We start from the raw sequence: 22,084 nt of genomic DNA, 5'->3' as shown, positions 1-22,084 counted from the left end.
TCCATGTGACACAACTGGAGATGGCGCCTCCCTGCTGGATCCGAGGGAAGAAGTAGTGGCGGAAAAGCGCCGTGTTGGGGTGCACTCCGGCGAAGCCCTCGTAGAGAAGGGTGAAGAGAGCCATGCAGGGCACGGCATTTGGGGTAAAATCCAGGAGATGGAAACTGAAGGTATGCATGATGTCATTGATTAAATCGGAGAAGGGGGGCAAAGGCCGCAGGAGAAGTAATCAGCGAAGAACGGATACCGATTCGGGCGGCTTTGCCGCAGTTGGCAGGGATGACGCGTGTGGAAGGGTGCCCCGTCATCTCTCCCCCCGTCTTGACACCCCACAGTGGCCTGAAGTTGTCCCGAAGGTAGGCCGCATGGACCGTCGAGGGAAAGTAGGTGAGCTCCATCTGCCGCGCCGCCAACTCATTTTCCGGCGGCTCCGCCCCTCCGGCGTTCTTGGCCGCACCCTTGCCCTTTCCAGTCTTGGGTGCCATGGCGGCTTCAAGCGGTGGAAGGGAAAGGGCAGCGAAAGTGCAGCGGCGGCGAGCAGGGTTTGAGGAAGAAGGAAGGAATGGCAGCTCTGAGATTGGAGAAGAGACAGGGGGTAAATGAGCAGCGTGCTCGTGGCCGTTTCCTTTATTACAGGGAAGGTGCGGGCCGCCTCTTTACCATGATGTGACGCATGCGTGCGAAAACTGCCCCACGCATGACCCCCATGTCAAGCACGACCCTCCACGTCGCGCGTTCAACATGGGTCGTGGGGAAGCACAGCGGACGAGAAATTACTACGGTAAAATCCGCCCCACCTTCCCGCGCACCATTCTGGGCCTAGCCCAACAACGCGTCACGCTTATGCATGGCCCAAGTCCGGGGGCTCCTATCGGTGTACAAAAGTAGGGGCTCTCCTTTTGACCCCACGCTGTTGACCGACATGCTCGATGTGATTCATGTATGCCTGTCCCCATAGGTCTGTGCCGCTTTGGGTTCACGACTAGCCATGTCGCCCGGGTTCTCTGTCATATGGATGCTAGCGACACTATCATATACGTGAGCCAAAAGGCGCAAACGTTCACGGGCCTTGGTAAGGCGACACCCGTGGGGATACCATGCGTGAGGCCGCAAAGTGATATGAGGTGTTACCGGCTAGATCAATGTGACTTGGAATCGGGGTCCTGACAAAATCCGTTGACATGACACCGTATAAACTGTGGTTTAGCAAGAAACCTAAGCTGTCATTTCTTAAAGTTTGGGGTTGCGATGCTTATGTGAAAAAGTTTCAGCTTGATAAGCTCAAACCCAAATCGGAGAAGTGCATCTTCAAAGGATACCCAAAAGAAACTATTGGGTACACCTTCTATCACAGATCCGAAGGCAAGATCATTGTTGCTAAAAGTGCTTCCTTTCTAGACAAGAAGTTTCTCTCGACAGAAGTGAGTGAGAGGATAGTAGAGCGTGATGAGGTAATTGTACCTTCTCCTGAATTGGAAAGTAGTTCATCACATAAATCAGTTCCAGTGATGCCTATACCAATTAGTGAGGAAGTTCATGATGATGATCATGAAACTTCAGATCAAGTTACTACCGAACCTCGTAGGTCAACTAGAGTACGTTCTGCACCAGAGTAGTACGATAATCCTATTTTGGAAGTCATGTTACTAGACCATGACAAACCTACAAACTATGAGGAAGCGATGATGAGCCTAGATTCCGCAAAATGGCTTAAGGCCATGAAATCTGAGATGGGATCCATGTATAAAAACAAAGTATGGCCTTTGATTGACTTGCCCGATGATCGGTGAGCAATTCAGAATAAGTGGATCTTCAAGAGGAAGATGGACTCTGATAGTAGTGTCACTATCTACAAAGCTTGAATTGTCGCAAAAAAGGTTTTTGACAAGTTCAAGGTGTTGACTACGGTGAGATTTTCTCACTCGTATCGATGCTTAAAAGTCTGTCCGAATCATGTTAGCAGTTGCCGCATTTTATGAAATCTGGCAAATGGATATCAAAACTACATTCCTTAATGGATTTATTAAAGAAGAGTTGTATATGATGCAACCAGAAGGTTTTCTCAATCCTAAAGGTGCTAACAAATTGTGCAAGCTCCAGCGATCCATCTATGGACTGGTGCAAGCATCTCGGAGTTGGAATATATGCTTTGATGAGTTGATCAAAGCATATAGTTTTATGCAGACTTTTGGAGAAGCTTGTATTTATAAGAAATTGAGTGGGAGCTCTATAGCATTTTTGATATTATATGTGGATGACATGTTGTTGATCAGAAATGATCCTGAATTTCTGGACAGCATAAAAGGATACTTGAATAAGAATTTTCCAATGAAAGACCTCGGTGAAGCTGCTTACATATTGGGAATCAAGATATATTGAGATAGATCAACACGCTTGATAAGTTTTTTCAATGATTACATATCTTAACAAAAGTTTGAAGGAGTTCAAAATGGATCAGTCAAAGAAGGAGTTCTTGCATGTGTTGCAAGGTGTGAAGTTGAGTAAAGACACAAAACCCGACCATGACAGAAAATAGAAAGAGAATGAGAAGTTAATCCCTAGGCCTCAGTCATAGGTTCAATAAAGTATGCTATGTTGTGTACCAAACCTATTGTATACCTTAGCATGATTTTGGCAAGGGAGTACAATAGTGATATTGAAGTAGATCATTGGACAGCAGTGAAAATTATCCTTAGAGGACAAAGGAAATATTTCTAGGTTATGGAGGTGATAAAAGAGTTCATCGTAAAGAGTTACATTAATGCAAGCTTTTGACACCGATCTAGATGACTCAAAGTCATGATCTAGATACATATCGAAAGTGGGAGAAATTAGCTAGAGTAGCTCCGTGTAGACTATTGTAGACAAAGAAATTAGCGAAATACATACATATCTGAATGTTGCAGACCCATAGACTAAACTTCTCTCACAAGCAAAACATGATCACTCTTTGGGTTTTAATCACATAGCGATGTGAACTAGATTATTGACTCTAGTAAACCCTTTGGGAATTAGTCACATGAAGATGTGAACTAATCACATAAAGATGTGAACTATTGGTGTGAAATCACATGACAATGTGAACTAGATTATTGACCCTAGAGGTAATAATAATGTTGTTATTTATATTTCCTTATATCATGATAAATGTTTATTATTCATGCTGGAATTGTATTAACCGGAAACTTAGTACATGTGTGAATACATAGACAAACAAAGTGTCCCTAGTATGCCTCTACTTGACTAGCTCGTTAATCAAAGATGGTTAAGTTTCCTAGCCATGGACATGTTTTGTCATTTGATAAACATGATCACATCATTAGAGAATGATGTGATGGACAACACCCATCCATTAGCTTAGCATTAATGATCGTTTAGTTTATTGCTATTGCTTCCTTCATGACTTATAGATGTTCCTATGACTATGAGATAATGAAACTCCCAAATACCGGAGGAACACCTAGTGTTCTATCAAACATCACAACGTAACTGGGTGATTATAAAGATGCTCTACAGATGTCTTCGATGGTGTTTGTTTACTTGGCATAGATCAAGATTAGGATTTCTCACTCCGATTGTCGAAGAGTTAACTTTGGGCCCTCTCGGTATTGCACATCACTATAAGCCTTGCAAACAATGTAACTAATGAGTTAGTTGCAGGATGATGCATTACCGAACGAGTAAAGAGACATGCCGGTAAAGATATTGAACTAGGTATGATGATATCGACGATCAAATCTCGGGTAAGTAACATACCGATGACAAAGGGAACAACACATGTTGTTATGCGGTTTGACCGATAAATATCTTCTTAGAATATGTCGGAACCAATATGAGCATCCAGGTTTCGTTATTGGTTATTGACCGGAGATGAGTCTCGATCATGTCTACATAGTTCTCGAACCCGTAGGCTCCGCACGCTTAACATTCGATGACGATATGTATTGTGAGTTATGTGATTTTATGTACCGAAGTTTGTTCGGAGTCCCGGATGTGATCACGGACATGACGAGGAGTTTCGAAATGGTCGAGACATGAAGATTCATATATTGGAAGGTTATGTTTGGACACCAAAAAGTTTTCAGATAGGTTCGGGCATTTTCCGGAGTACTGGGGGGTTATCGGAACCCCCCGGGGGATTAATGGGCCTTCATGGGCTTTGGTGGAAGAGAGGAGGAGGCCGCCAAGAGGAGGGGCGTGCCCCCCAAGCCCAATCCGAATTGGGGAGGGGGGCCGGCCCCCCCTTTCCTTCTTCCCCTCTTCCCTTTCCTTCCCCTCCTAGTTGGACTAGGAAAGGGGGAACCTACTCATAGTAGGAGTAGGATTACCCCCCCCCCTTGGGGCGCGCCCTATGAGGCCGACCGGCCCCCTCTTCCACTCCTTTATATACGGGGGAGGGTGGCACCCCATAGACACACAAGTTGATTTCCTATCTGTGTGCGGTGCCCCGCTCCACAGATTTCCACCTCGGTCATATTGTCATAGTTCTTAGGCGAAGCCCTGCGTCGATAACTTCATCATCACCATCAAAACGCCATCGTGCTGACGAAACTCTCCCTTGGCCTCAGTTGCATCTAGATTTCGAGGGACGTCACTGAGCTGAACATGATGAGTTTACCAAGGTGCCGCGTGTTCGACACTTGATCTGTTGGATCACGAAGACGTTCGACTACATCAACCGCGTTACTCAATGCATCTCCTAGATAGATCTTGCGTGATCGTAGGAAAATTTTGAAATACTGCATTCCCCAACACACCCCACGAAGACGTGCTTCGCGGTGGGTTGACGCTTGGCGGGTTGAATGTGCCAGGCCATCTCGACAACACCAGGATAGAGATCCGGCTCAGGGCTCGGTTCGCCAATCTTGCCAATGGAGACATGAATCCCACCAAAGGGGACTATGTACGCATGCTTGATTGAGTCGGCCTTAGGACCCCAGCTAGCACTGTCGATGCAGATATTTGCCGCGCCGGCTCTTGGTCACCGGCCCACAACGTATCCCTTGATGCCTACGAAGCTACCCTTCAAGAACTCAAAACCACCGTGCGTTGGCCCCATGGTGGGCGCCAACTGTCACGGGTTTGTCATGGTAGATGCCCTAACAAAAGGACATAAGAGTGGAGCCATCACAGCTAGTTTAGCTTGAAGGGGTTAAAATGGGACACTGTGAGTTTACCCAGGTTCGCCTCCTCTCAACGAGAGAAAAGCCTACTCTTGCTTTAGGTTGTATTGCTTGGGTTCGATTACCAGGTAGCGGACATGCTTGACCTAGTTCTCGACTTGTTGTTTCTTGAGTTAACCCGCCACCGGGTCACCCCTTTATATACACAGGTTGATGCTTAGTGGCTTCCAGAGTCCTGAATGGCTTATAGATAACATGTTCGACTCGGTGAATAACTAAGGTTGCCTTACAATACAAGTTCACCATATGGCGGTTCTCGTCTCGGGCCTCAAGTCGCCTCTAGGCCTTCGTGTCGACGTCAAAACTAGCAGATCTAGGGTATGGGGTCCCGAACTGTGTGTCTAAGGATCAATGGTAATAGGAGACACGGGACACAATGTTTTACCCAGGTTCGGGGCCTCTTGATGGAGGTAATACCCTACGTCCTGCTTTATTGACTTTGATGAGTATAGGGGTTACAAGAGTTGATCTACCACGAGATCGTAATGGCTAAACCCTAATTGTCTAGCCTGTATGATTATGATTGCCTCTACGGACTAAACCCTCCGGTTTATATAGACACCGGAGGGGGATAGGGTTTTATAGAGTCAGTTTGCAGAGAAAGGAATATTCATATCCGCATGCCAAGCTTGTCATCCACGCAAAGGAGAGTCCCATCTGGACATGGGGGAAAGTCTTCTATCTTGTAGCTTCACGGCCCATTAGTCCGGCCCAAGTTGCATATCCCGGACGCCCTAGGACCCCGTAATACATGACTCCCTCACATGGGCCTTCGACAGGCTTCTATCATGACCCGCCATCTTCACTATTAACTAACTAGTTGTATGACCCGGCCCCTCCTGGGCAGGTTATACCCAATAGTAATATCCCCAACACATCCCGTGATTCTATTTAGTTAAAGCATCTCCAACAGCCATGCTAAACAAGCGCTGCACCACAAATTTGCTAGTTTTAGCACGCGCACAATCAGTGGAGTGGCTCCAGCAGGCGCTTAATAACCGCGCGCGCGGCATATAGAGTTAGGCACGCGGTCCAAATCGCCAATGCGCGCTGTGTATTTGGGGCACCCGCTTCCGCGCGCGGCACACACTCGCGCTCGCGCTGCACTCTCTCCTCCGCGCCACCTTTGCCCCGCGCGCGCCGTCGCCGGGAAACTGGACCCGATGGACACACGCGCCGGCACCCTGATACGTCTCCAACATATATAAAATTTATGAAGTATTGATGCCAATATATTATCATTCTTGGATGTTTTACAATCATTTTAGAACAACTTTATGTCATTTTTTGGGACTAACCTATTGACCTAGTGCCTAGTGCCAGTTGCTATTTTTTGCTTGTTTTTTACATCACAAAAATCAATATGAAACATAGTCCAAACACCGCGAAACTTAACAGAGATTTTTTTGGACCAGAGGGGACCAATTGGGCCAGAGCTGCACCTGGGGGGTGCCCCGAGGGGGGCACAACCCACCAGGGCGCGCCATTAGTCAGATAGGTGCACGGGACCCACTATGGACCGCCCAGTGCTAGGGGGTGCTGGTGACCTACCTTATGAAGTGGGTTGTCCAGCCTTCACCCGTGAGCTGTGGTAGTTCCAGTGGCCCATGCACCCCACATTCAAGCATGAGGTCAGAGAAAAATATAACGGCAAGACTCACCCATTGGAGTTCCTCAGCATCTACACTATCGCGATGCAAGCTGTCGGGACTCGCGACGATAATGTGCTTGCAAATTATTTCCCATTGGCACTTAAGCCCAATGTCATGTCCTGGTTGATGCACCAGCCAGTGGATTCCATCTCTTCTTAGTAGGATTTGTGCCACGAGTTTGTTGGTGCCTTTACCGCAGGCCACCAAGCTCCTGGCCAGGCGAGTGATTTGCATGTCATCCCCCAGAAGGACGGCGAGTCCCTGCGCAAGTACATACAAAGGTTCAGCCGTGTACAGTACAACATCCCAGATGTTCATCCCGCTGCTGTCATCAGTGCATTCAATCAAAATGTGCGCAACCACAAGATGCGCGAGGAGATGGCGATGAACAAGGTTAAGGATGTAGCTGAGTTGCATGTTCTGGCCGACAGTTATGCTCAGGCTGAAGAAGGAATGAAGTACCCCGCCGAAGATGCCGACACGGAAACCGAATCCACAGTCGAAGACGCCGTCACCCCAGCAAGGAAGGGACGACGCTGCAACAGGAAGCATAAGGGCAAGACCGTGCTTGCCGTCAAGGAATCCGGTGACCCCGGCACCGCGAAGAAGACCAAGGTTGACGACCCCGGCAAGGAAGTTGCTGGGTGTGCCGCCTGGCGGGCTTTGGTGGCTGCCGACAAGCCAGGAGGCTCCGACAAGTAGTATTGCAAGATCCACTGCACCAAAGGCCACAACCTCCAAAATTGCCGGCAGGTTGAGCTGCTTGCAGAGAAGTAGAAAGCTGAATACGAGAGGCGCGACAAGGAGAAAGGCCAGGATGGTGCTGAAGGGTCCGGCAAGAAGCGTGGCGGTCGGGGGGCCTGCCGCGACAAGGATAATAAACAAGAGAAGCCTACTCGGGGGCGCGACAAGAAGGAGGAGGATGATGATCATGATGAGGACAACAAGTCCCACGAGCACGAGTTCCAGAAAGCTACGGAGGCCATGTGCGTCGATGGTGGCGCCTCGCTGCGCACCTCTCACCGCCAACTAAAGCAGTGGGCGCGTGAAGTCACTGCGGTGCTGCCATCGTTCGATGCTTAGAGGCCACTGAAGTGGTCCAGCACAACTACGGTCGGGTGTTTGCCGTCGTTGGTTTCCCCAACGATACGCAACCTCAAGGTGACTAAAATACTAGTTGACGGCAGGGCCGGTCCGAACTTGATCTCACCCGCTGTGACCGAAAGGCTACAGATCCTCGATGGAGACCTCGAGGAGACGGGCACGTTTCAATGGGTCAATCCGGGATGGAGTCAGCCGAAGGGCAAGGTCACGTTGCCCATCATATTAGGGGGCGAGCTGAACTATCGAACGGAGAAGATAGTTTTTGATGTAGCCAGGATCCCCTAGCCTTAGAATGGGATCCTCGACCGCCCAGTGATGGCCAAGTTTTTGGTGGCATCACATGACGCTTACAACACATTAAAGATGCCCGAGCTGATGAGAATCATCACCGTCCCCTCCGACAAGAAGGACGCGCTTATCTGCGCCAACCAACTCTACCGGCAGGCAGTTGCAGCTGCTGCCGCCAAGATGCCTGTTCCTGCCGCCGAGGCCTGGGTAGGAAGAAAACCGGCAAGACCTCTACCTCTTCTGGCAAGGCCCCTTCCTACAAGACTACCAGCCCCGGCAAGGGCTCCTACGCCTCCTCCGGCAAATGCGCCTCTTTGGAGCACCGCATTACCGTTGAGGATGTGCCAAACAGATCCGCCAATAGGAGCAAGAGGTCCAAGGCGGCCCCGCCAGAAACTAATAAGGTGCCCGTCAAGGAGGATGGCACGGGTGGAGCTTTTACCATAAGCTCCACCCTCGACCGCAAATAGGAAAGCACGCTCGTCGCCTTCCTTCGGGCGAATGTCGACGTGTTTGCATGGCAAGCATCCGACATCCCCGGTGTTCCCAGGGAGGTGATTGAGCACCACCTTGTTGTCTTTCCGCATGCGCGGCCTGTCAAGCAGAAGGTCAGAAATCAAGCTTTGCAGTGACAAGAGTTCATCATCGAAGAAATCAGGAAGTTGGAGGCGGCAGGCTTGGTCAGAGGAGTGCTCCACCCCACGTGGTTGGCCAATCCTGTGGTAGTGCGTAAGGCAAATGGAAGTGGAGGTTGTGTATAGACTACACGAACATCAATAAGGCATGTCCAAAGAATCCTTCCCCTTTGCCATGCATTGACAAGATCGTGTACTCCATTGCTGGGTGTGACCTGCTGTCATTTCTCGACGCCTACTCAGGATACCACCAGATCTTCATGATGAAGGAAGACGAACAAAAAACCGCGTTCATCACCACATGTGGTACGTACTATTTCGTACGGATGCCTTTGGGGTTGAAGAGCACGGGTTTGACATTTGCCCGAGCGGTCCAAATTGGTTTTGAGCCCAAGCTACATAGAAATATGGAAGGCTATATGGGTGATATTGTAGTCAAAACCAAAGACAGGGCCATGCTCGTACAAGATTTGGACGAAACATTTCCAACCTATGCAAGATCAACCTCAAGCTCAACCCAGAGAAGTGTGTGTTTGGCGTTCCATCCGGTAAACTTCTTGGGTTCTTTGTGTCTCAACATGGAATCGAAGCAAATCCCGACAAGATCAAAGCAATTGAGCAGATTAAGGTGCCAAGACGAGTCAAAGATGTTCGAAGGCTTGCCGGCTGTGTTGCTGCTCTAAGTAGGTTCATCTCCAAATCCGCTGAGCGCGCCCTCCCCTTCTTCAAAGTTTTGAACAAGGCGGGTCCAATGAAATGGACTCCGGAGGCACAGGCTGCGCTGCAAGATATGAAGAGATACCTCTCCTCCACGCCAATACTAGTCGCACCTAAAACGCAAGAGCCGCTGCTGCTATACCTAGCGGCAATGAATCAAGGGGTTAACGTTGCGCTAGTGGCATAGAGGGAATTTGAGGAAGAAGCAGTGGTAGTAGCAGAGCCTTCGGATAATGGGCCAAAGCTCTCCCGGCAGGGCCTGATGCTGGAAGGCAGAACCCCCGGCGGAGCCTGGTCCCGGCTGGAGGGAACCCGCGCAAGCGGGCAAAGTCGAACAAAAGAAGAAGGTGCTGCAGCACCCGGTTTATTTTGTCAGTTACCTCTTGCAGGGTGCTAGATCAAGATATTTTGGCATACATAAGCTACTCTTCGGCCTTCTTATGGCTCGAGAAAGCTGCGTCACTACTTCCAAGGACATGAGATCACCGTCGTCACCCAACTCCCTTTGCAACGAATCTTGCACAATCCTGATGCCACTGGGAGGATTGTGGAGTGGGCGTTGGAACTGTCAAGCTTCGGCATCAAATTTGAAAGCAATTTAACAATCAGAAGTCGAGCCTTAGCAGAGTTCATAGCGGAATGTACCTGAACGCCAGACGAAGAAGTCAGAGAGACCACCCTTCCCGGCAAGGAGACGAGCCGTGATTGGATCATGTACATTGACGGAGCCTTCTCGTTCCAAGGTGCTGGTGCCGGCGTGCTGCTCGTTGCACCCACCGGAGGGTGCCTCAAGTACGTAGTCCAGATGCACTTTCCCTGGGAAAAGTGAACAAACAACATGGCGGAGTATGATGGATTGCTCCCCGGTCTCAGAATCACGGCAGACCTCGAAATCTGGAAGCTCATCATCAGAGGTGATTCGCAGCTCGTCAAGCAAGTCAATAAGGATTACCAGAGCCCGCTGATGGAATCTTATGTGGATGAGGCGAGGGAGTTGGAAGAGCATTTTAACGGTTTGCAAGCACAACATGTTCCCCAAGCGGAGAACAGCATTGCCGATGACTTGTCGAAACGCGCTGCCCTCAAGTTGCCTGTTGAACAAGGTACCTTCGTGCTTCAATTGACCCAGCCATCCGTTGAGCCATCAACAGGATAGAACAAGCGAAGGAAGGCAGGCTCCGACAAGTACTTTCCCGCTGAGTTCCTAGGAGCCGCCGGCAAGGACGCTGCCGGGTGCCCCAAGCTTGCCAAAAGGCAGCAACCTCTGACAGGACCCCAAGCCCTGGCCGTAGAGGCATCTGTCCCTGCGGCCGAAGATGAGCCTATTGTCCTTGCTATCGAGCCCCAGGCTCCAGCATGGGTGCAACACACCGTCTGTTTCCTCCAAACCGGGGAACTCTGTGAGGAACGGGAACAAGCAGAGAAAGTAGCCCGTCGGTCCAGCATGTACCAGTTTGTGGATGATGTCCTATAAAGAAGGAGAGCGAACGGCGTGAAATTGAAGTGCATTCCTCGGGAAGACAGACTAGAGCTGTTGGCAGAGATACATGGAGGCACGTGTGGCTCCCACATTGGGTCGAGAGTCCTTGCCGGCAAAGCGTTCTACCAAGGTTTCTTCTGGCCCACCGCTCTCCAGGATGCAACTTCACTAGTAACCAAGTGTGAAGCGTGCCAGTTCCATTCAAAGAACCTTCATCAACCAGCCCAAGCTCTTCAGACAATCCCTCTCTCCTGGCCATTTTTGGTCTGGGGGCTCGACATACTGGGCCCCTTTCCCCGTGCTGTCGGGGGCTTTGAGTACTTGCACATCGCGATAGACAAGTTCACAAAGTGGCCGGAAGTAGAACCAGTGAGAAAGGTGACAGCACAATCAACCGTCAAGTTCTTCAAGGGGCTAATCTGCCGTTTTGGTGTGCCGAACTAAGGCATTACCGACAACAGCACGCAGTTCACGAGCCACACCTTTATGCAGTATATCCCAGACCTCGGTATCAAGGTTTGTTTTGCTTCTGTCGCTCATCCCAGAATCAAGGGCCAGGCCGAGGGAGCAAACGCTGAGGTGTTGCGAGGCCTCTAGACCAGGACTTTGGATAGGCCACACCAGTGCGGAAGGCCCTGGGTTGATGAGTTGCCAATAGTTCTTTGTTCATTCAGAATGATGCCAAATCGAGACACTAGCCAGATACCATTTGCCCTGGTATACGGGGCAGAAGCAGTTCTCCCCACGGAACTCATATACGGGTCACCTCGAGTGCTCGCTTATAATGAGCTTGAGTAAGAGCAATTGTGCCAAGATGATGTGATGCTCCTTGAGGAAGATCGTCTTGAGACTATTGTGCGAGTGCTCGCTACTAGCAAGCCTTGTGCCGCTACCATAGCCGCAAGGTTCATACCCGAAGCCTTGAGGAAGGCGACCTTGTTCTTTAGCAAATTCATTCTGCCAAGAATTCCAACAAGTTGACACCGAAGTGGGAAGGCCCTTATCAGATAATACGAGTCACCAGGTCCGGCGTAGGCCACCTGGAGACCGGAGATGGAATTCTAGTGAGAAACTCCTGGAACGTCGAACATCTTCGTAAGTTTTCCCCATAAGGCGCAGTTGCCAGGCCTCCCGGCAGACCACTTTTTGTACAAGCCTTACCGGCAAGGCATGTAACCCTTTGTACAAAGCCAGGCGCAGACCCCGAGCATTAGATAAATAAATGAAGCGCTGGCGCCCTAGAATTTAGCATGCATGCTAGGTCGAGTCTCTCTCTGTTAGGATTGATAGTGCTCATCGGCAACTGATCCCTAGCATAAGGGGAAAGTGCATGTCTTTCTGTGTCTTCTAGTCCGTCCTTGCTTCTTAAGCTGCACAGGCGCCTCTACAGAGCCGTTTGGAGAAAAGAAGGGGGATCGACACCCCCGACCCCGGCAAGCCGAGGATGCCGGGGGCTGAAAATTCAGATAAGTTTTCTCTCCCCTGTTATGCGTTTCTGTATGAAGCTTGAACATACGAAACTTCGATTCGTTCCTGTACTACCATGCTCCCTCCTTCGCATGCCCGAAATCACATTCAGGCGGGAATCTAGTTGTAGTTGCGGTGGAAGGAAGCAAGCGAAGGGCCCGATCCTGCTTTACCCCTACTCCCGCCAAGGGTGTGGGGATGACCGTGGTATAACGCGGGGGACGGTAAGGTTTGTTTCCGGCAACGTTGTTTGTTTAAACTAACAAGGACTCGCTCCTTAGTGTGGGCCTCACTCCCGCACAAAAGAACCCGGCAAACACCCTTTTTCATTAAGACATTGTTGAACAAGTACAATTCATACAGAATGTAAACATGAGAAAGGGGTTACAAAGTCTAAATTTGACAAGTGCCCGCAGGCTTATGAAAAAGAGAGAGATAAGGTGCCCGTAATCCCTGTCTTGTCCCTCTCCTCAAGAAGCGGATCGAGATAACAGGATGGAAAATGAGTGCCTAGGCGAGGTACAAGAAGCCGAAGACACCGAGAGAACGTCCCGGCGGCCGCCTAGAGTGGGAGTCGTTGATGACGGTGCCGGGGAGGAAGCCGGAGGATGAGGTAGCGGACCGGCAATACGAGACAAAGGCGTCGATGCCATCGTACTCCGACTTGACAGCCCGCCACCCGTCTTCCTCGTCTTCTCCGGCCTTCTAGCACCGGCCGCCAGAAGCGACGGCCCCGAGAAGTTCAAGGAGGTGGCTCAAGGAGCCGCTGCCAAGAACTACCCTCCCCCCCGGCATATCACTCTGCCGGGGAGATGGCCAGGTGTAGATGTTGTTGCTGCCGGCATCGCCTAGGGATGGGGCGTCCGACGACTAGTCGGACCCGTCCCCGTCGTCCTCCCAATTGGTCCCCTCCTCCTCACCGTTGCTCGAGGAGGAGCTCTCGTTGTCGGTTGAGCTCTCCGCGCAGCACCCTAACCTGTGTCCAGAGCCCCCGAAGACCTTGATAGAGAGCAGGTGGCTCTCCACTAATTTGAAGAGGAGAACGTGCCCCTTCATCAAGAGTGGGCGCGTGCGAAGGTTTTCCAATCCCGATGAAGGAGCATTACATGAGGGGCAAGGAACCTTGTGTTCACCCACATGTCGCCATTGGAACAACCCTTTATGTGAAGCCTCAGCTCCCTCGCGAACGCCTTGGGAAGGTGAAGGCAGCCACACGGCGGCTCGCGCAACTGCAGGATGAACTCCATCGTCGTGTCCCCGACATGGCCGCACAATTAAGCAAGAGGAGATGGTGGCGGGGATGGTGATGGTGATGACATGGGCGTCCCCCTTCCGCGCCCACCTCTACCTCGACCGCCTCACCGACAGAGGCCCCGTCCGACGCGCCCGCCTCGAGCATGGCCTTCACCTTGTGCGTCGGGATCTTCCTTAACCATGCGTCTCTCTGGCGGGAGGAGCACCTAGTCGCCTGCACAGAAGGACGGCCGCGGCCACGCCCTCTCGGCATGGCAGTGGGTGGAGAATGGGGACGAAGGGGAGGCACAAGAGGATGCCTCTCCTCCTCCTCTTGAGTTCCAAGAAGGGAAGTCTGGAGACTAGCTCTACGCCTCCGAAGAGCCTTTTCAAGTCCGGCTCATTAAGTTGACAATGAGCGAGGTCTTCGACTGCCCTCCCTGCGCCAATCAAAGGCGCATGGGTATCGACCATGGCGCGCCTTCCCATATAGCGTGCGTCCGTCCCCTACCCCATGCCATGCATGTGGCGTACGTGGCGAAAAAGGCGGGCGTGGTGTGAAACGTGGAACGGAGGTCCCAAGGTGAAGGGAGGCGAGGAGAGTAAATGAGCAGCGGCCCTATGGTTTCCCCTTTTCTTATGGGGAAGACGTGGGCCACCTCTTTACTACACCGCGAGATGAAGCAAGCATGTTGCGGTCATTCCCCACACGACCCCCACGTCACGCACTCAATGCGAGTCATGGGAAAGCGCAACTCGCGAAGGAGTTACAACAGTAAAAACTCTGCCACGCGTGCCCGTGCACCATTCTGGGCTTGACCCAACGACGCTTCGCGCTTAATTGTGGCCCAGGCCCGGTGGCTCCTGTCGGTGTACAGAAGTAGGGGCCCTTCTATACCCCTTTACTTGTGCACGGACAGTCGTAGCCACACTTGCGGCCGGGCTTGGCGGGGCAGAGGAAGCAAAGATACAAAGCTGCCGAGGTAGCACCCAAGCCAGAAGAATAAATAGCAAAGGGACAAGATTGGCTTCCCTCGGCAAGAGCCTTTACAGGGCGGCCTACATGGCCCCGGCAAGAGCCTTGCCGGGGCAACTTGCACAACACCAGCAAAACTGCCACCCTTGAGCCTGAGAGTTATGACGCCATCGACAAGCGTAAATACCGAGGGTTGGTAGCGCCTGCATGGTGGCATGAAAATCTTTGTGGAAACCAAAGGCCTGTAGGCCTAGGTGAGCACCAGAAGCCGAAGACCCCCGGCAAGGATCTTGCCGGGGATGCTCGTAACCCGCCCCAGTAAGATCCTTGCCAGGGACACCCACGAGATCCTGGCAAGGGCCTTGCTAGGGGCGTCTACGGTGTCAAAGCCAGGCCCGCACTTACCAATGCTTTGCTGCCCCGTGCCCGTTCCGATGTTGCGACCAACCTACCAACTAGGCAAATGATTGCGTGTCAGCATGTAGCTTCTAAGCCAACCAGCCAAGCACGTGCGTGGTGGCATGCATATCTTTGTGAAGACCCTGCCACGGCACCAGCTCAGCAGTCAGCCAGCCAGCGTGGCGCTGCATGCATCGTCACCTGGGTCGCTCATCGAAGCAAGGCGAGGCGTGATGGATAGGGCGGGCCTCTTTTCCGTCCCCGATAAAGCAAGAGGAAACATAGGCGGCGCATTAAATGCGTTTGTCCAGGATGTCAGGAGATAAACTTGTACACTATACATACTTTCCACCTCATGTGTGCCACTGTGGCAACCCCTTTGACATATAAAAGGAGGCCCAAGGCGTACTGAGGAAGGATTCAGACTTTTCGGACTGGGCACGCACGGCAGCTAGTTCAAGAACTCAAGAACACTAAATACACACAAAGCAAGACTAGGGTTTTACGCATCGCTTGCAGCCCGCACCTGGGTAAAAAATCCCATCGAGTTGATCTTCTGGACCAGCTCTTTGTGCAGCCCCACGCCCCGCAACCGTAGAAGGGATTCCATCAAGGGATCCCGTAGGTGTCGTTCCAGAACCCTGACATATTTGGTTGCAGGGTCATTTGAGAGAGACCATCTTCATCCTACACCTCTCACAGATTGATAAACCTTAGGTCATCCACTTGAGGGAAAATTGCTACTATCCTACAAAACTCTTTGCTTGGAGGCCAAACACGTGTCCTCAAGAATTAATTTGCATAGTAGACATCAACCTCCTTTCTGGCGCCGTTGTCGGGGAGGTGAGTGCTTGAAGGTATATCTTTGGATGTTGAAATTGAATCTTTTAGTTTCTTGTTTTATCATTAGTTTGGTTTATAAAAGAAAGCTACATAAAAATGGAATTGAGGTTACATCATATTATTGATCATATTTATAATATCTTTTTTGAAAATGATGGATCAGAAAATTGTGCTCAATTGTTAGAAGAAGAAGTCAATAAAATGTTTGGCAAAAAATATTTGAATGATGAGCATGATTGCAATGTTGCTAGTATGAATTCTTTGAATACCCATGATGCTAATGATATGCAAGGCCATAAGCTTGGGGATGCTATGTTTGATGAAGATCATGTATTTATTCCCCCTAGATTTGATGAGAAAATTTATTATGATGAAAGCATGCCTCCTATTTATGATGATTATATTGATGAAAGTGGATTTGGAGAGGTCATGACTTTATTTAATGATGATTCCACTATGCTGGAAGAACTCACAATTGATTATGACAACAAAGTTCATATGTATGATGATTATGGTGATGACATGTATGCTATAAAGAATAATGATAACCATGAAACTTGTCATCATGATTTTAATTTTCAATCCCATGATAGTTATTTTGTTGAGGTTGCTCCCACTACTATTCATGAGAATAAATTTTCTTATGTGGAGAGTTATAAAATTTCTATGCTTTTGTGTCATGAAAAGAATGCTTTATGTGATGGTAATATTGTTGAATTTCTTCATGATGCTACTGAAAATTATTATAAGGGAGGAACTTATGCTTGTAGGAATTGCAATAATATCAAGTTTCCTCTTTATGTGTTCAAAGTTTTGAAGTTATGCTTGTTTTGCCTTCATATGCTAGTTGATTCTTGTACCCATAAGTTGTTTGCTCACGAAATCCCTATGCATAGGAAGTGGGTTAGGCTTAAATGTGCTTGCCATGTGCTTCATGATGCTCCCTTCATGTTTCAATTCTTATCTTTTATGCGAGCATCATCGAAGTCATCATGCCTAGCTTAAAAGGCATTAAAGAAAAGCGCTTGTTGGGAGACAACCCAACACTTTTACGTACTGTTTTTGTGTGTTCACATGATTATGCTACTGTAGTAATCATGTTTTATTGCTTTTATTTCAATAAAGTGCCAATTAAAGCCTTTGGGTGATAGTTGCTTTGATCTTGCTGAAAAACATAAACTTTTGCACTCACGAAAATAATTCTAGTTTTTAACAGAAGAGTGCTATTGAGTTGATTCTTTTTGCAGAAGGTTAATATTCAAATTTCTCAGGCTGTCCTAATTGTTTAGAATTTTTGGAGTAGCTGAAGTATGGTTTGAGTGTAGATTACTACAGACTGTTCTGTTTTAGACAGATTATGTTTTCAATGGATAGTTTGCTTGTTTTCTAATTTATATGGCTTATATTGCACAATATAAATCACGGAAGTGTTCACTTCCATGACAATAAATGCTATGTCATGGCAGTGCTTTCGTCAAGGGTGACTGACATGTGGCATCCACCGTAACGGGTCGCAATTAAGCTATCTGGTCCTGTTTTGGATCCGATAACCCGCTAACAGCCACGACCAATGACGATTTTCCATGTGTAAAATTCTCATTGGCCGACGGAACCACGTGTCAGCTCCGCATTGGCACAGGTGTCACTCATCCAATGGGCGAGATGCGCCTATGATGTGTTGACACGTGGACCGGCCCAAAAGTAGTCCATAAAGATTAAATGGGCCGAGCTCGGGGTCGTAAACATGCCTACCTGCTATGAACTTGAGACCTCCATGTGCTTTGATGTATGCCATGCCATCTTTACAGGGTTTATGCCATAGTAGCTTACTTAATGTTGCTGGTTTCATGGACTTAGAATTTCACAAAGTCTTTTCCTGCTGTAATTTTTATGCCATATGTTCATGTTGCTACCTATTGATCCGTGCCTCTTATGAGCATGATCAGTAAGGATGTTTTGTAGATATTGTGGTGATCTATCCATCCATGTCTTTGTTTGCATTTATGGAGCACCCTAGCTTGAGTCAATCGAGCTCTACGTTTGCTATAAAATGTTCCTAGCAGATTGTTAACATGTTTAGCAATTTTGCCGAGCTTGTTGTTATTTATCCGTGCATGCTATGTTGTTGTTCTTGCCATGTCTAGCTTCTATGCCATGTCTACTTGCTGGGTGTATGCTTAGTTTATCATGCAATGCCTTGTGGTGAGTGCATCGAGCTCGTAAACATGCCTACTTGTTATCTGTTTTGCATCCGTTAATGATAATTGCTATGTTCACATGGTTGCCATTGTAGTCTCTGATCCCTTTTGGCTTATGGTCAGTAAGGGACTTTTTTTGTATGCTTTGAGTAGCTTCATGCAATGCCTTGCTTTGCCATGATATGTTCCTGTAGCATGTTGTTATCTTGCTATAAAGATTGCTTCCTGATGTTAAATTCCTGACTTGATGTTTATTTCACTAAGTATGTAACCTGTAATCTTTTGCACTTTTGCCGTGCTTGTTTGAACCTGCTATTGAGTGAATTAGTCGTAGCTCAGTGTTCATATTTTGTCAAGCATCTTGAGTGGATCCCTGCCATGTATTTTTTTGCGATGTTAGAGTGCTCTAGCATGTTGTTCTTGATGCATTTAGATGGCCTCGTGCTGTTAATCGCAGACGGTGCCATATTTGTTTTGCTTGTCATTTCCAAACCGTGCATCCGATTCCGGTGATCTTTATATCGATTTCGACCAAAATCAACTCACCTTTCCAGTGGCACTCTTGGTTTTCCAAGTTGAGGCCAGGTTCAACCTTTCTTTTCCAAATCATGCATATGCATCGCATACCGCATCCCGCATGTCATACCATGTTTTGCATCATGTTGCTTGTGCATTGCACGTGGTTGATTGTGTCTCCCTTTGCTTGTTGTTCTTGTTTGGGTAGAGCCGGGAGATGAGTACATGATCGAGAGGCTCGTTGAGTACGCTTACAAGGATCAAGTCAACTCGGAGAAGTTTGCAGGCAAGATGGCCATACCCTCGAAATCACTTCTATCTTTGCTTTCTAGATGCTTGCTCTTTTGCTATGCCTATGCTACGATACCTACCACTTGCTTATCATGCCTCCCATATTTCCATGTCAAACCTCTAACCCACCTTGTCCTGGCAAACCATTATTTTGCTATGTTACCGCTTTGCTCAGCCCCTCTTATAGCATTGCTAGTTGCAGGTGAAGATTGTAGTTTGTTCCTTGTTGGAACATGTTCATTGTTGGGATATCATTATTATGCCTTGTCTATTATTAATGCACCTACATACTTGGTAAAGGGTGGAAGGCTCAGCCTTATGCCTGGTGCTTTGTTCCACTCTTGCTGCCCTAGTTTCCGTCATACTGGTGTTATGTTCCTTGATTTTGTGTTCCTTACACGGTTGGGTTATAATGGGAACCCCTTGATAGTTCACCTTGAATAAAACTCCTCCAGTAAGGCCCTACATTGGTTTTACCATTTGCCACCTAGCCTCTTTTTCCCTTGGGTTCTGCGGACTCAAGGGTCATCTTTATTTAAACCCCCGGGCCAGTGCTCCTTTGAGTGTTGGTCCAACCTGTTAGCCGCCGGTGGCCACCAGGGGCAACTCTAGGCTCGCCTACCGGAAGTTTGGACAATCCGGTGTGCCCTGAGAATGAGATATGTGCAGCTCCTATCGGGATTTGTCGGCACATCCGGGCGGCTTTGCTGGTCTTTTTTTACCATTGTCGAAATGTCTTGTAACAGGGATTCTGAGTCTGATCGGGTCTTCCGAGGAGATGGGCTAAGTTGGGACACCCCTGCAGGGTTTTGAACTTTCGAAAGCCGTGCCCGCGGTTATGGGTAGATGGGAATTTGTTAATGTCTGGTTGTAGAAAACCTAAAACTTAACTTAATTAAAATGCATCAACCGCGTGTGTAGCCGTGATGGTCTCTTCTCGGCGGGGTCCAGGAAGTGAACACGACGTTGGAGTTATGCTTGATCGTAGGTTATTCTAGGATCACTTCTTGATCATAGTTTCTCGACCGTGCCTTTGCCTTCTCTTCTCGCTCTCATTTGTGTATGTTAGCCATCGTATATGCTAGTCGCTTGCTGCAACTCCACATCATACCTTTTACCTACCTATAAGCTTAAATAGTCTTGATCGCGAGGGTGTGAGATTGTTGAGTCCCCGTGACTCACATATTCCTTCCAAAACCAGATGCAAGGACCGATGATACCGCTCCAGGAGATTCAACTGAGCTCAAGTGGGAGTTCGATGAGGACTCAGGACAATACTACGTTTCCTTTCGAGTCGATCAGTAATGGTGCCCAGTTGGGGCGATCGGGGACATTGTTGCATTTGGGGTTTATCTTCATTTTGGCTCCGTAGTCGGACCTTGAGTGTAACTGGATGATTGTAATGATATTTATGCTATTTGTGTGACGTGGCGAGTGTAAGCCAACTATGTATATTTTCCCTTATTTATTACATGGGTTGTTGTGAAGATTAGCTCACTTGCAACATTCCTTCCAATGCGGTTATGCCTCTAAGTCGTGCTTCGACATGTGGGAGATATAGCCACATCAAGGGCGTTACACTGCAATTCTGCAATATATGTTGTCTGATTTATATCCGACGGATAGGAAGGAAACTATGGCAATTTTGCATAAAGATACCCACACCCCTCTCCAGATTTGAAAATAAGGCGTTCACTTGTTCATCCTTTTCTCCTACAAGATTAACTACTCATACAAATGCCTCTTGATGTTCCGTGCAACGCATGGGCATCTTGCGAGTTCTAAAAAACATTACTGGTTGCAGATGAAGAACCTAACCAAGAACATCGTGATACAGGAGCGACGCACAATTACAAGCTGATATTCTGCTAGAAAATGGAGGCTACCAGTTACATTTACGGGAACAATAGCAACCGGGAAATTTGAAGGGTAGGTATGAATAAAATTGGAACTGCACATGTACTGCTAAGTGATTCAATACACACATTACCAATCGATGAGGAGAATGATGGTTGCAGCGGCCTCTGTGCATCATGATCGGCAACGGGAGTCAGTTCATTATCCATGATGGTGGTGCTTCTGCACTTGGTGTCGGCTTCCGGCAAGCAGATCCGAGACCGTGGAAGACGGTGCTGGGGAAGAGGCTCCGTGTACGACGACGACGATGGACCGGCTCCAGTGCAGCGTACGAGGTCATCGATGAGGTAGATGCATTGTGGTGGACGAGTGTGTCGATGGAGAAGGGGAACAGCACAAAGGCTACAGTGCCGTGGAGAAGTTTATTTTGGTGTAGGGATAGAAAATGGGGAGTATTCAGGTGTACTACTCTGGGTGCCATGGTAGGGTTGGCTTGGTTGGGTGAACTTGAAGTAACGAAAATAGGCCCGTACCAAGCGTAATCCATATACCTGTTCTGAAGGTTATGATGGTAACTTCGCACCGCTCGAATCAGGGTCGCGGGAGATTTTCCGCCCGACCTCAAAATTTTGTGACACTAAACACCCTGTGTGGCGTGTTGGGTGATTGGGCTAAGAAACTAGCGAGTAGTACTAGTAACTACTAGTACTCCCTCCGATTTTATTAATTCTACATATTAGGTTTGACCGAAGTCAAACTTCCTAAAGTTTGACCAAGTCTATAGAAAAATATTAACATTTACCACAACAAATATGTATGATGTGAAAGTACATTCAATAATGAATCTAATAGTATTTATTTGTTATTGTATATGTTAATATTTTTTTGTTATAAACTTTCTGAGTGTTTACAAAACTTGACTTTGACCAATGCTAATACGCGGACTTAAATAAAAACACAGGGAGTACACATTTGTTTTCTTAGTTTGTAGTGAATTAATCACTTGTTGTAATTGTGAAATAAATATATTAGGCTACTGAATTCGAATGTAATGGTCTATACAATTCAATAGTTACAATCATTGTTGAATTCCAAGATGTATACGAGGTCTATAGTACTCCCTACATTTCTTTTTACTCTGCATATAAGATTTGGTCAAAGTCAAACTACACAAAGTTTGACCAAATCTATACCTACTATTAAAGGGAATAGGTATTCTTGGTTTGGTTTAGTCCTTTTCGTTTG

Source organism: Triticum urartu, chromosome 4A (assembly GCF_056163025.1).
Source record: "Triticum urartu cultivar PI428250 chromosome 4A, HENAU_Tu73, whole genome shotgun sequence".
Taxonomy (NCBI): domain Eukaryota; kingdom Viridiplantae; phylum Streptophyta; class Magnoliopsida; order Poales; family Poaceae; genus Triticum; species Triticum urartu.
This window is presented reverse-complemented; position numbering follows the sequence as displayed.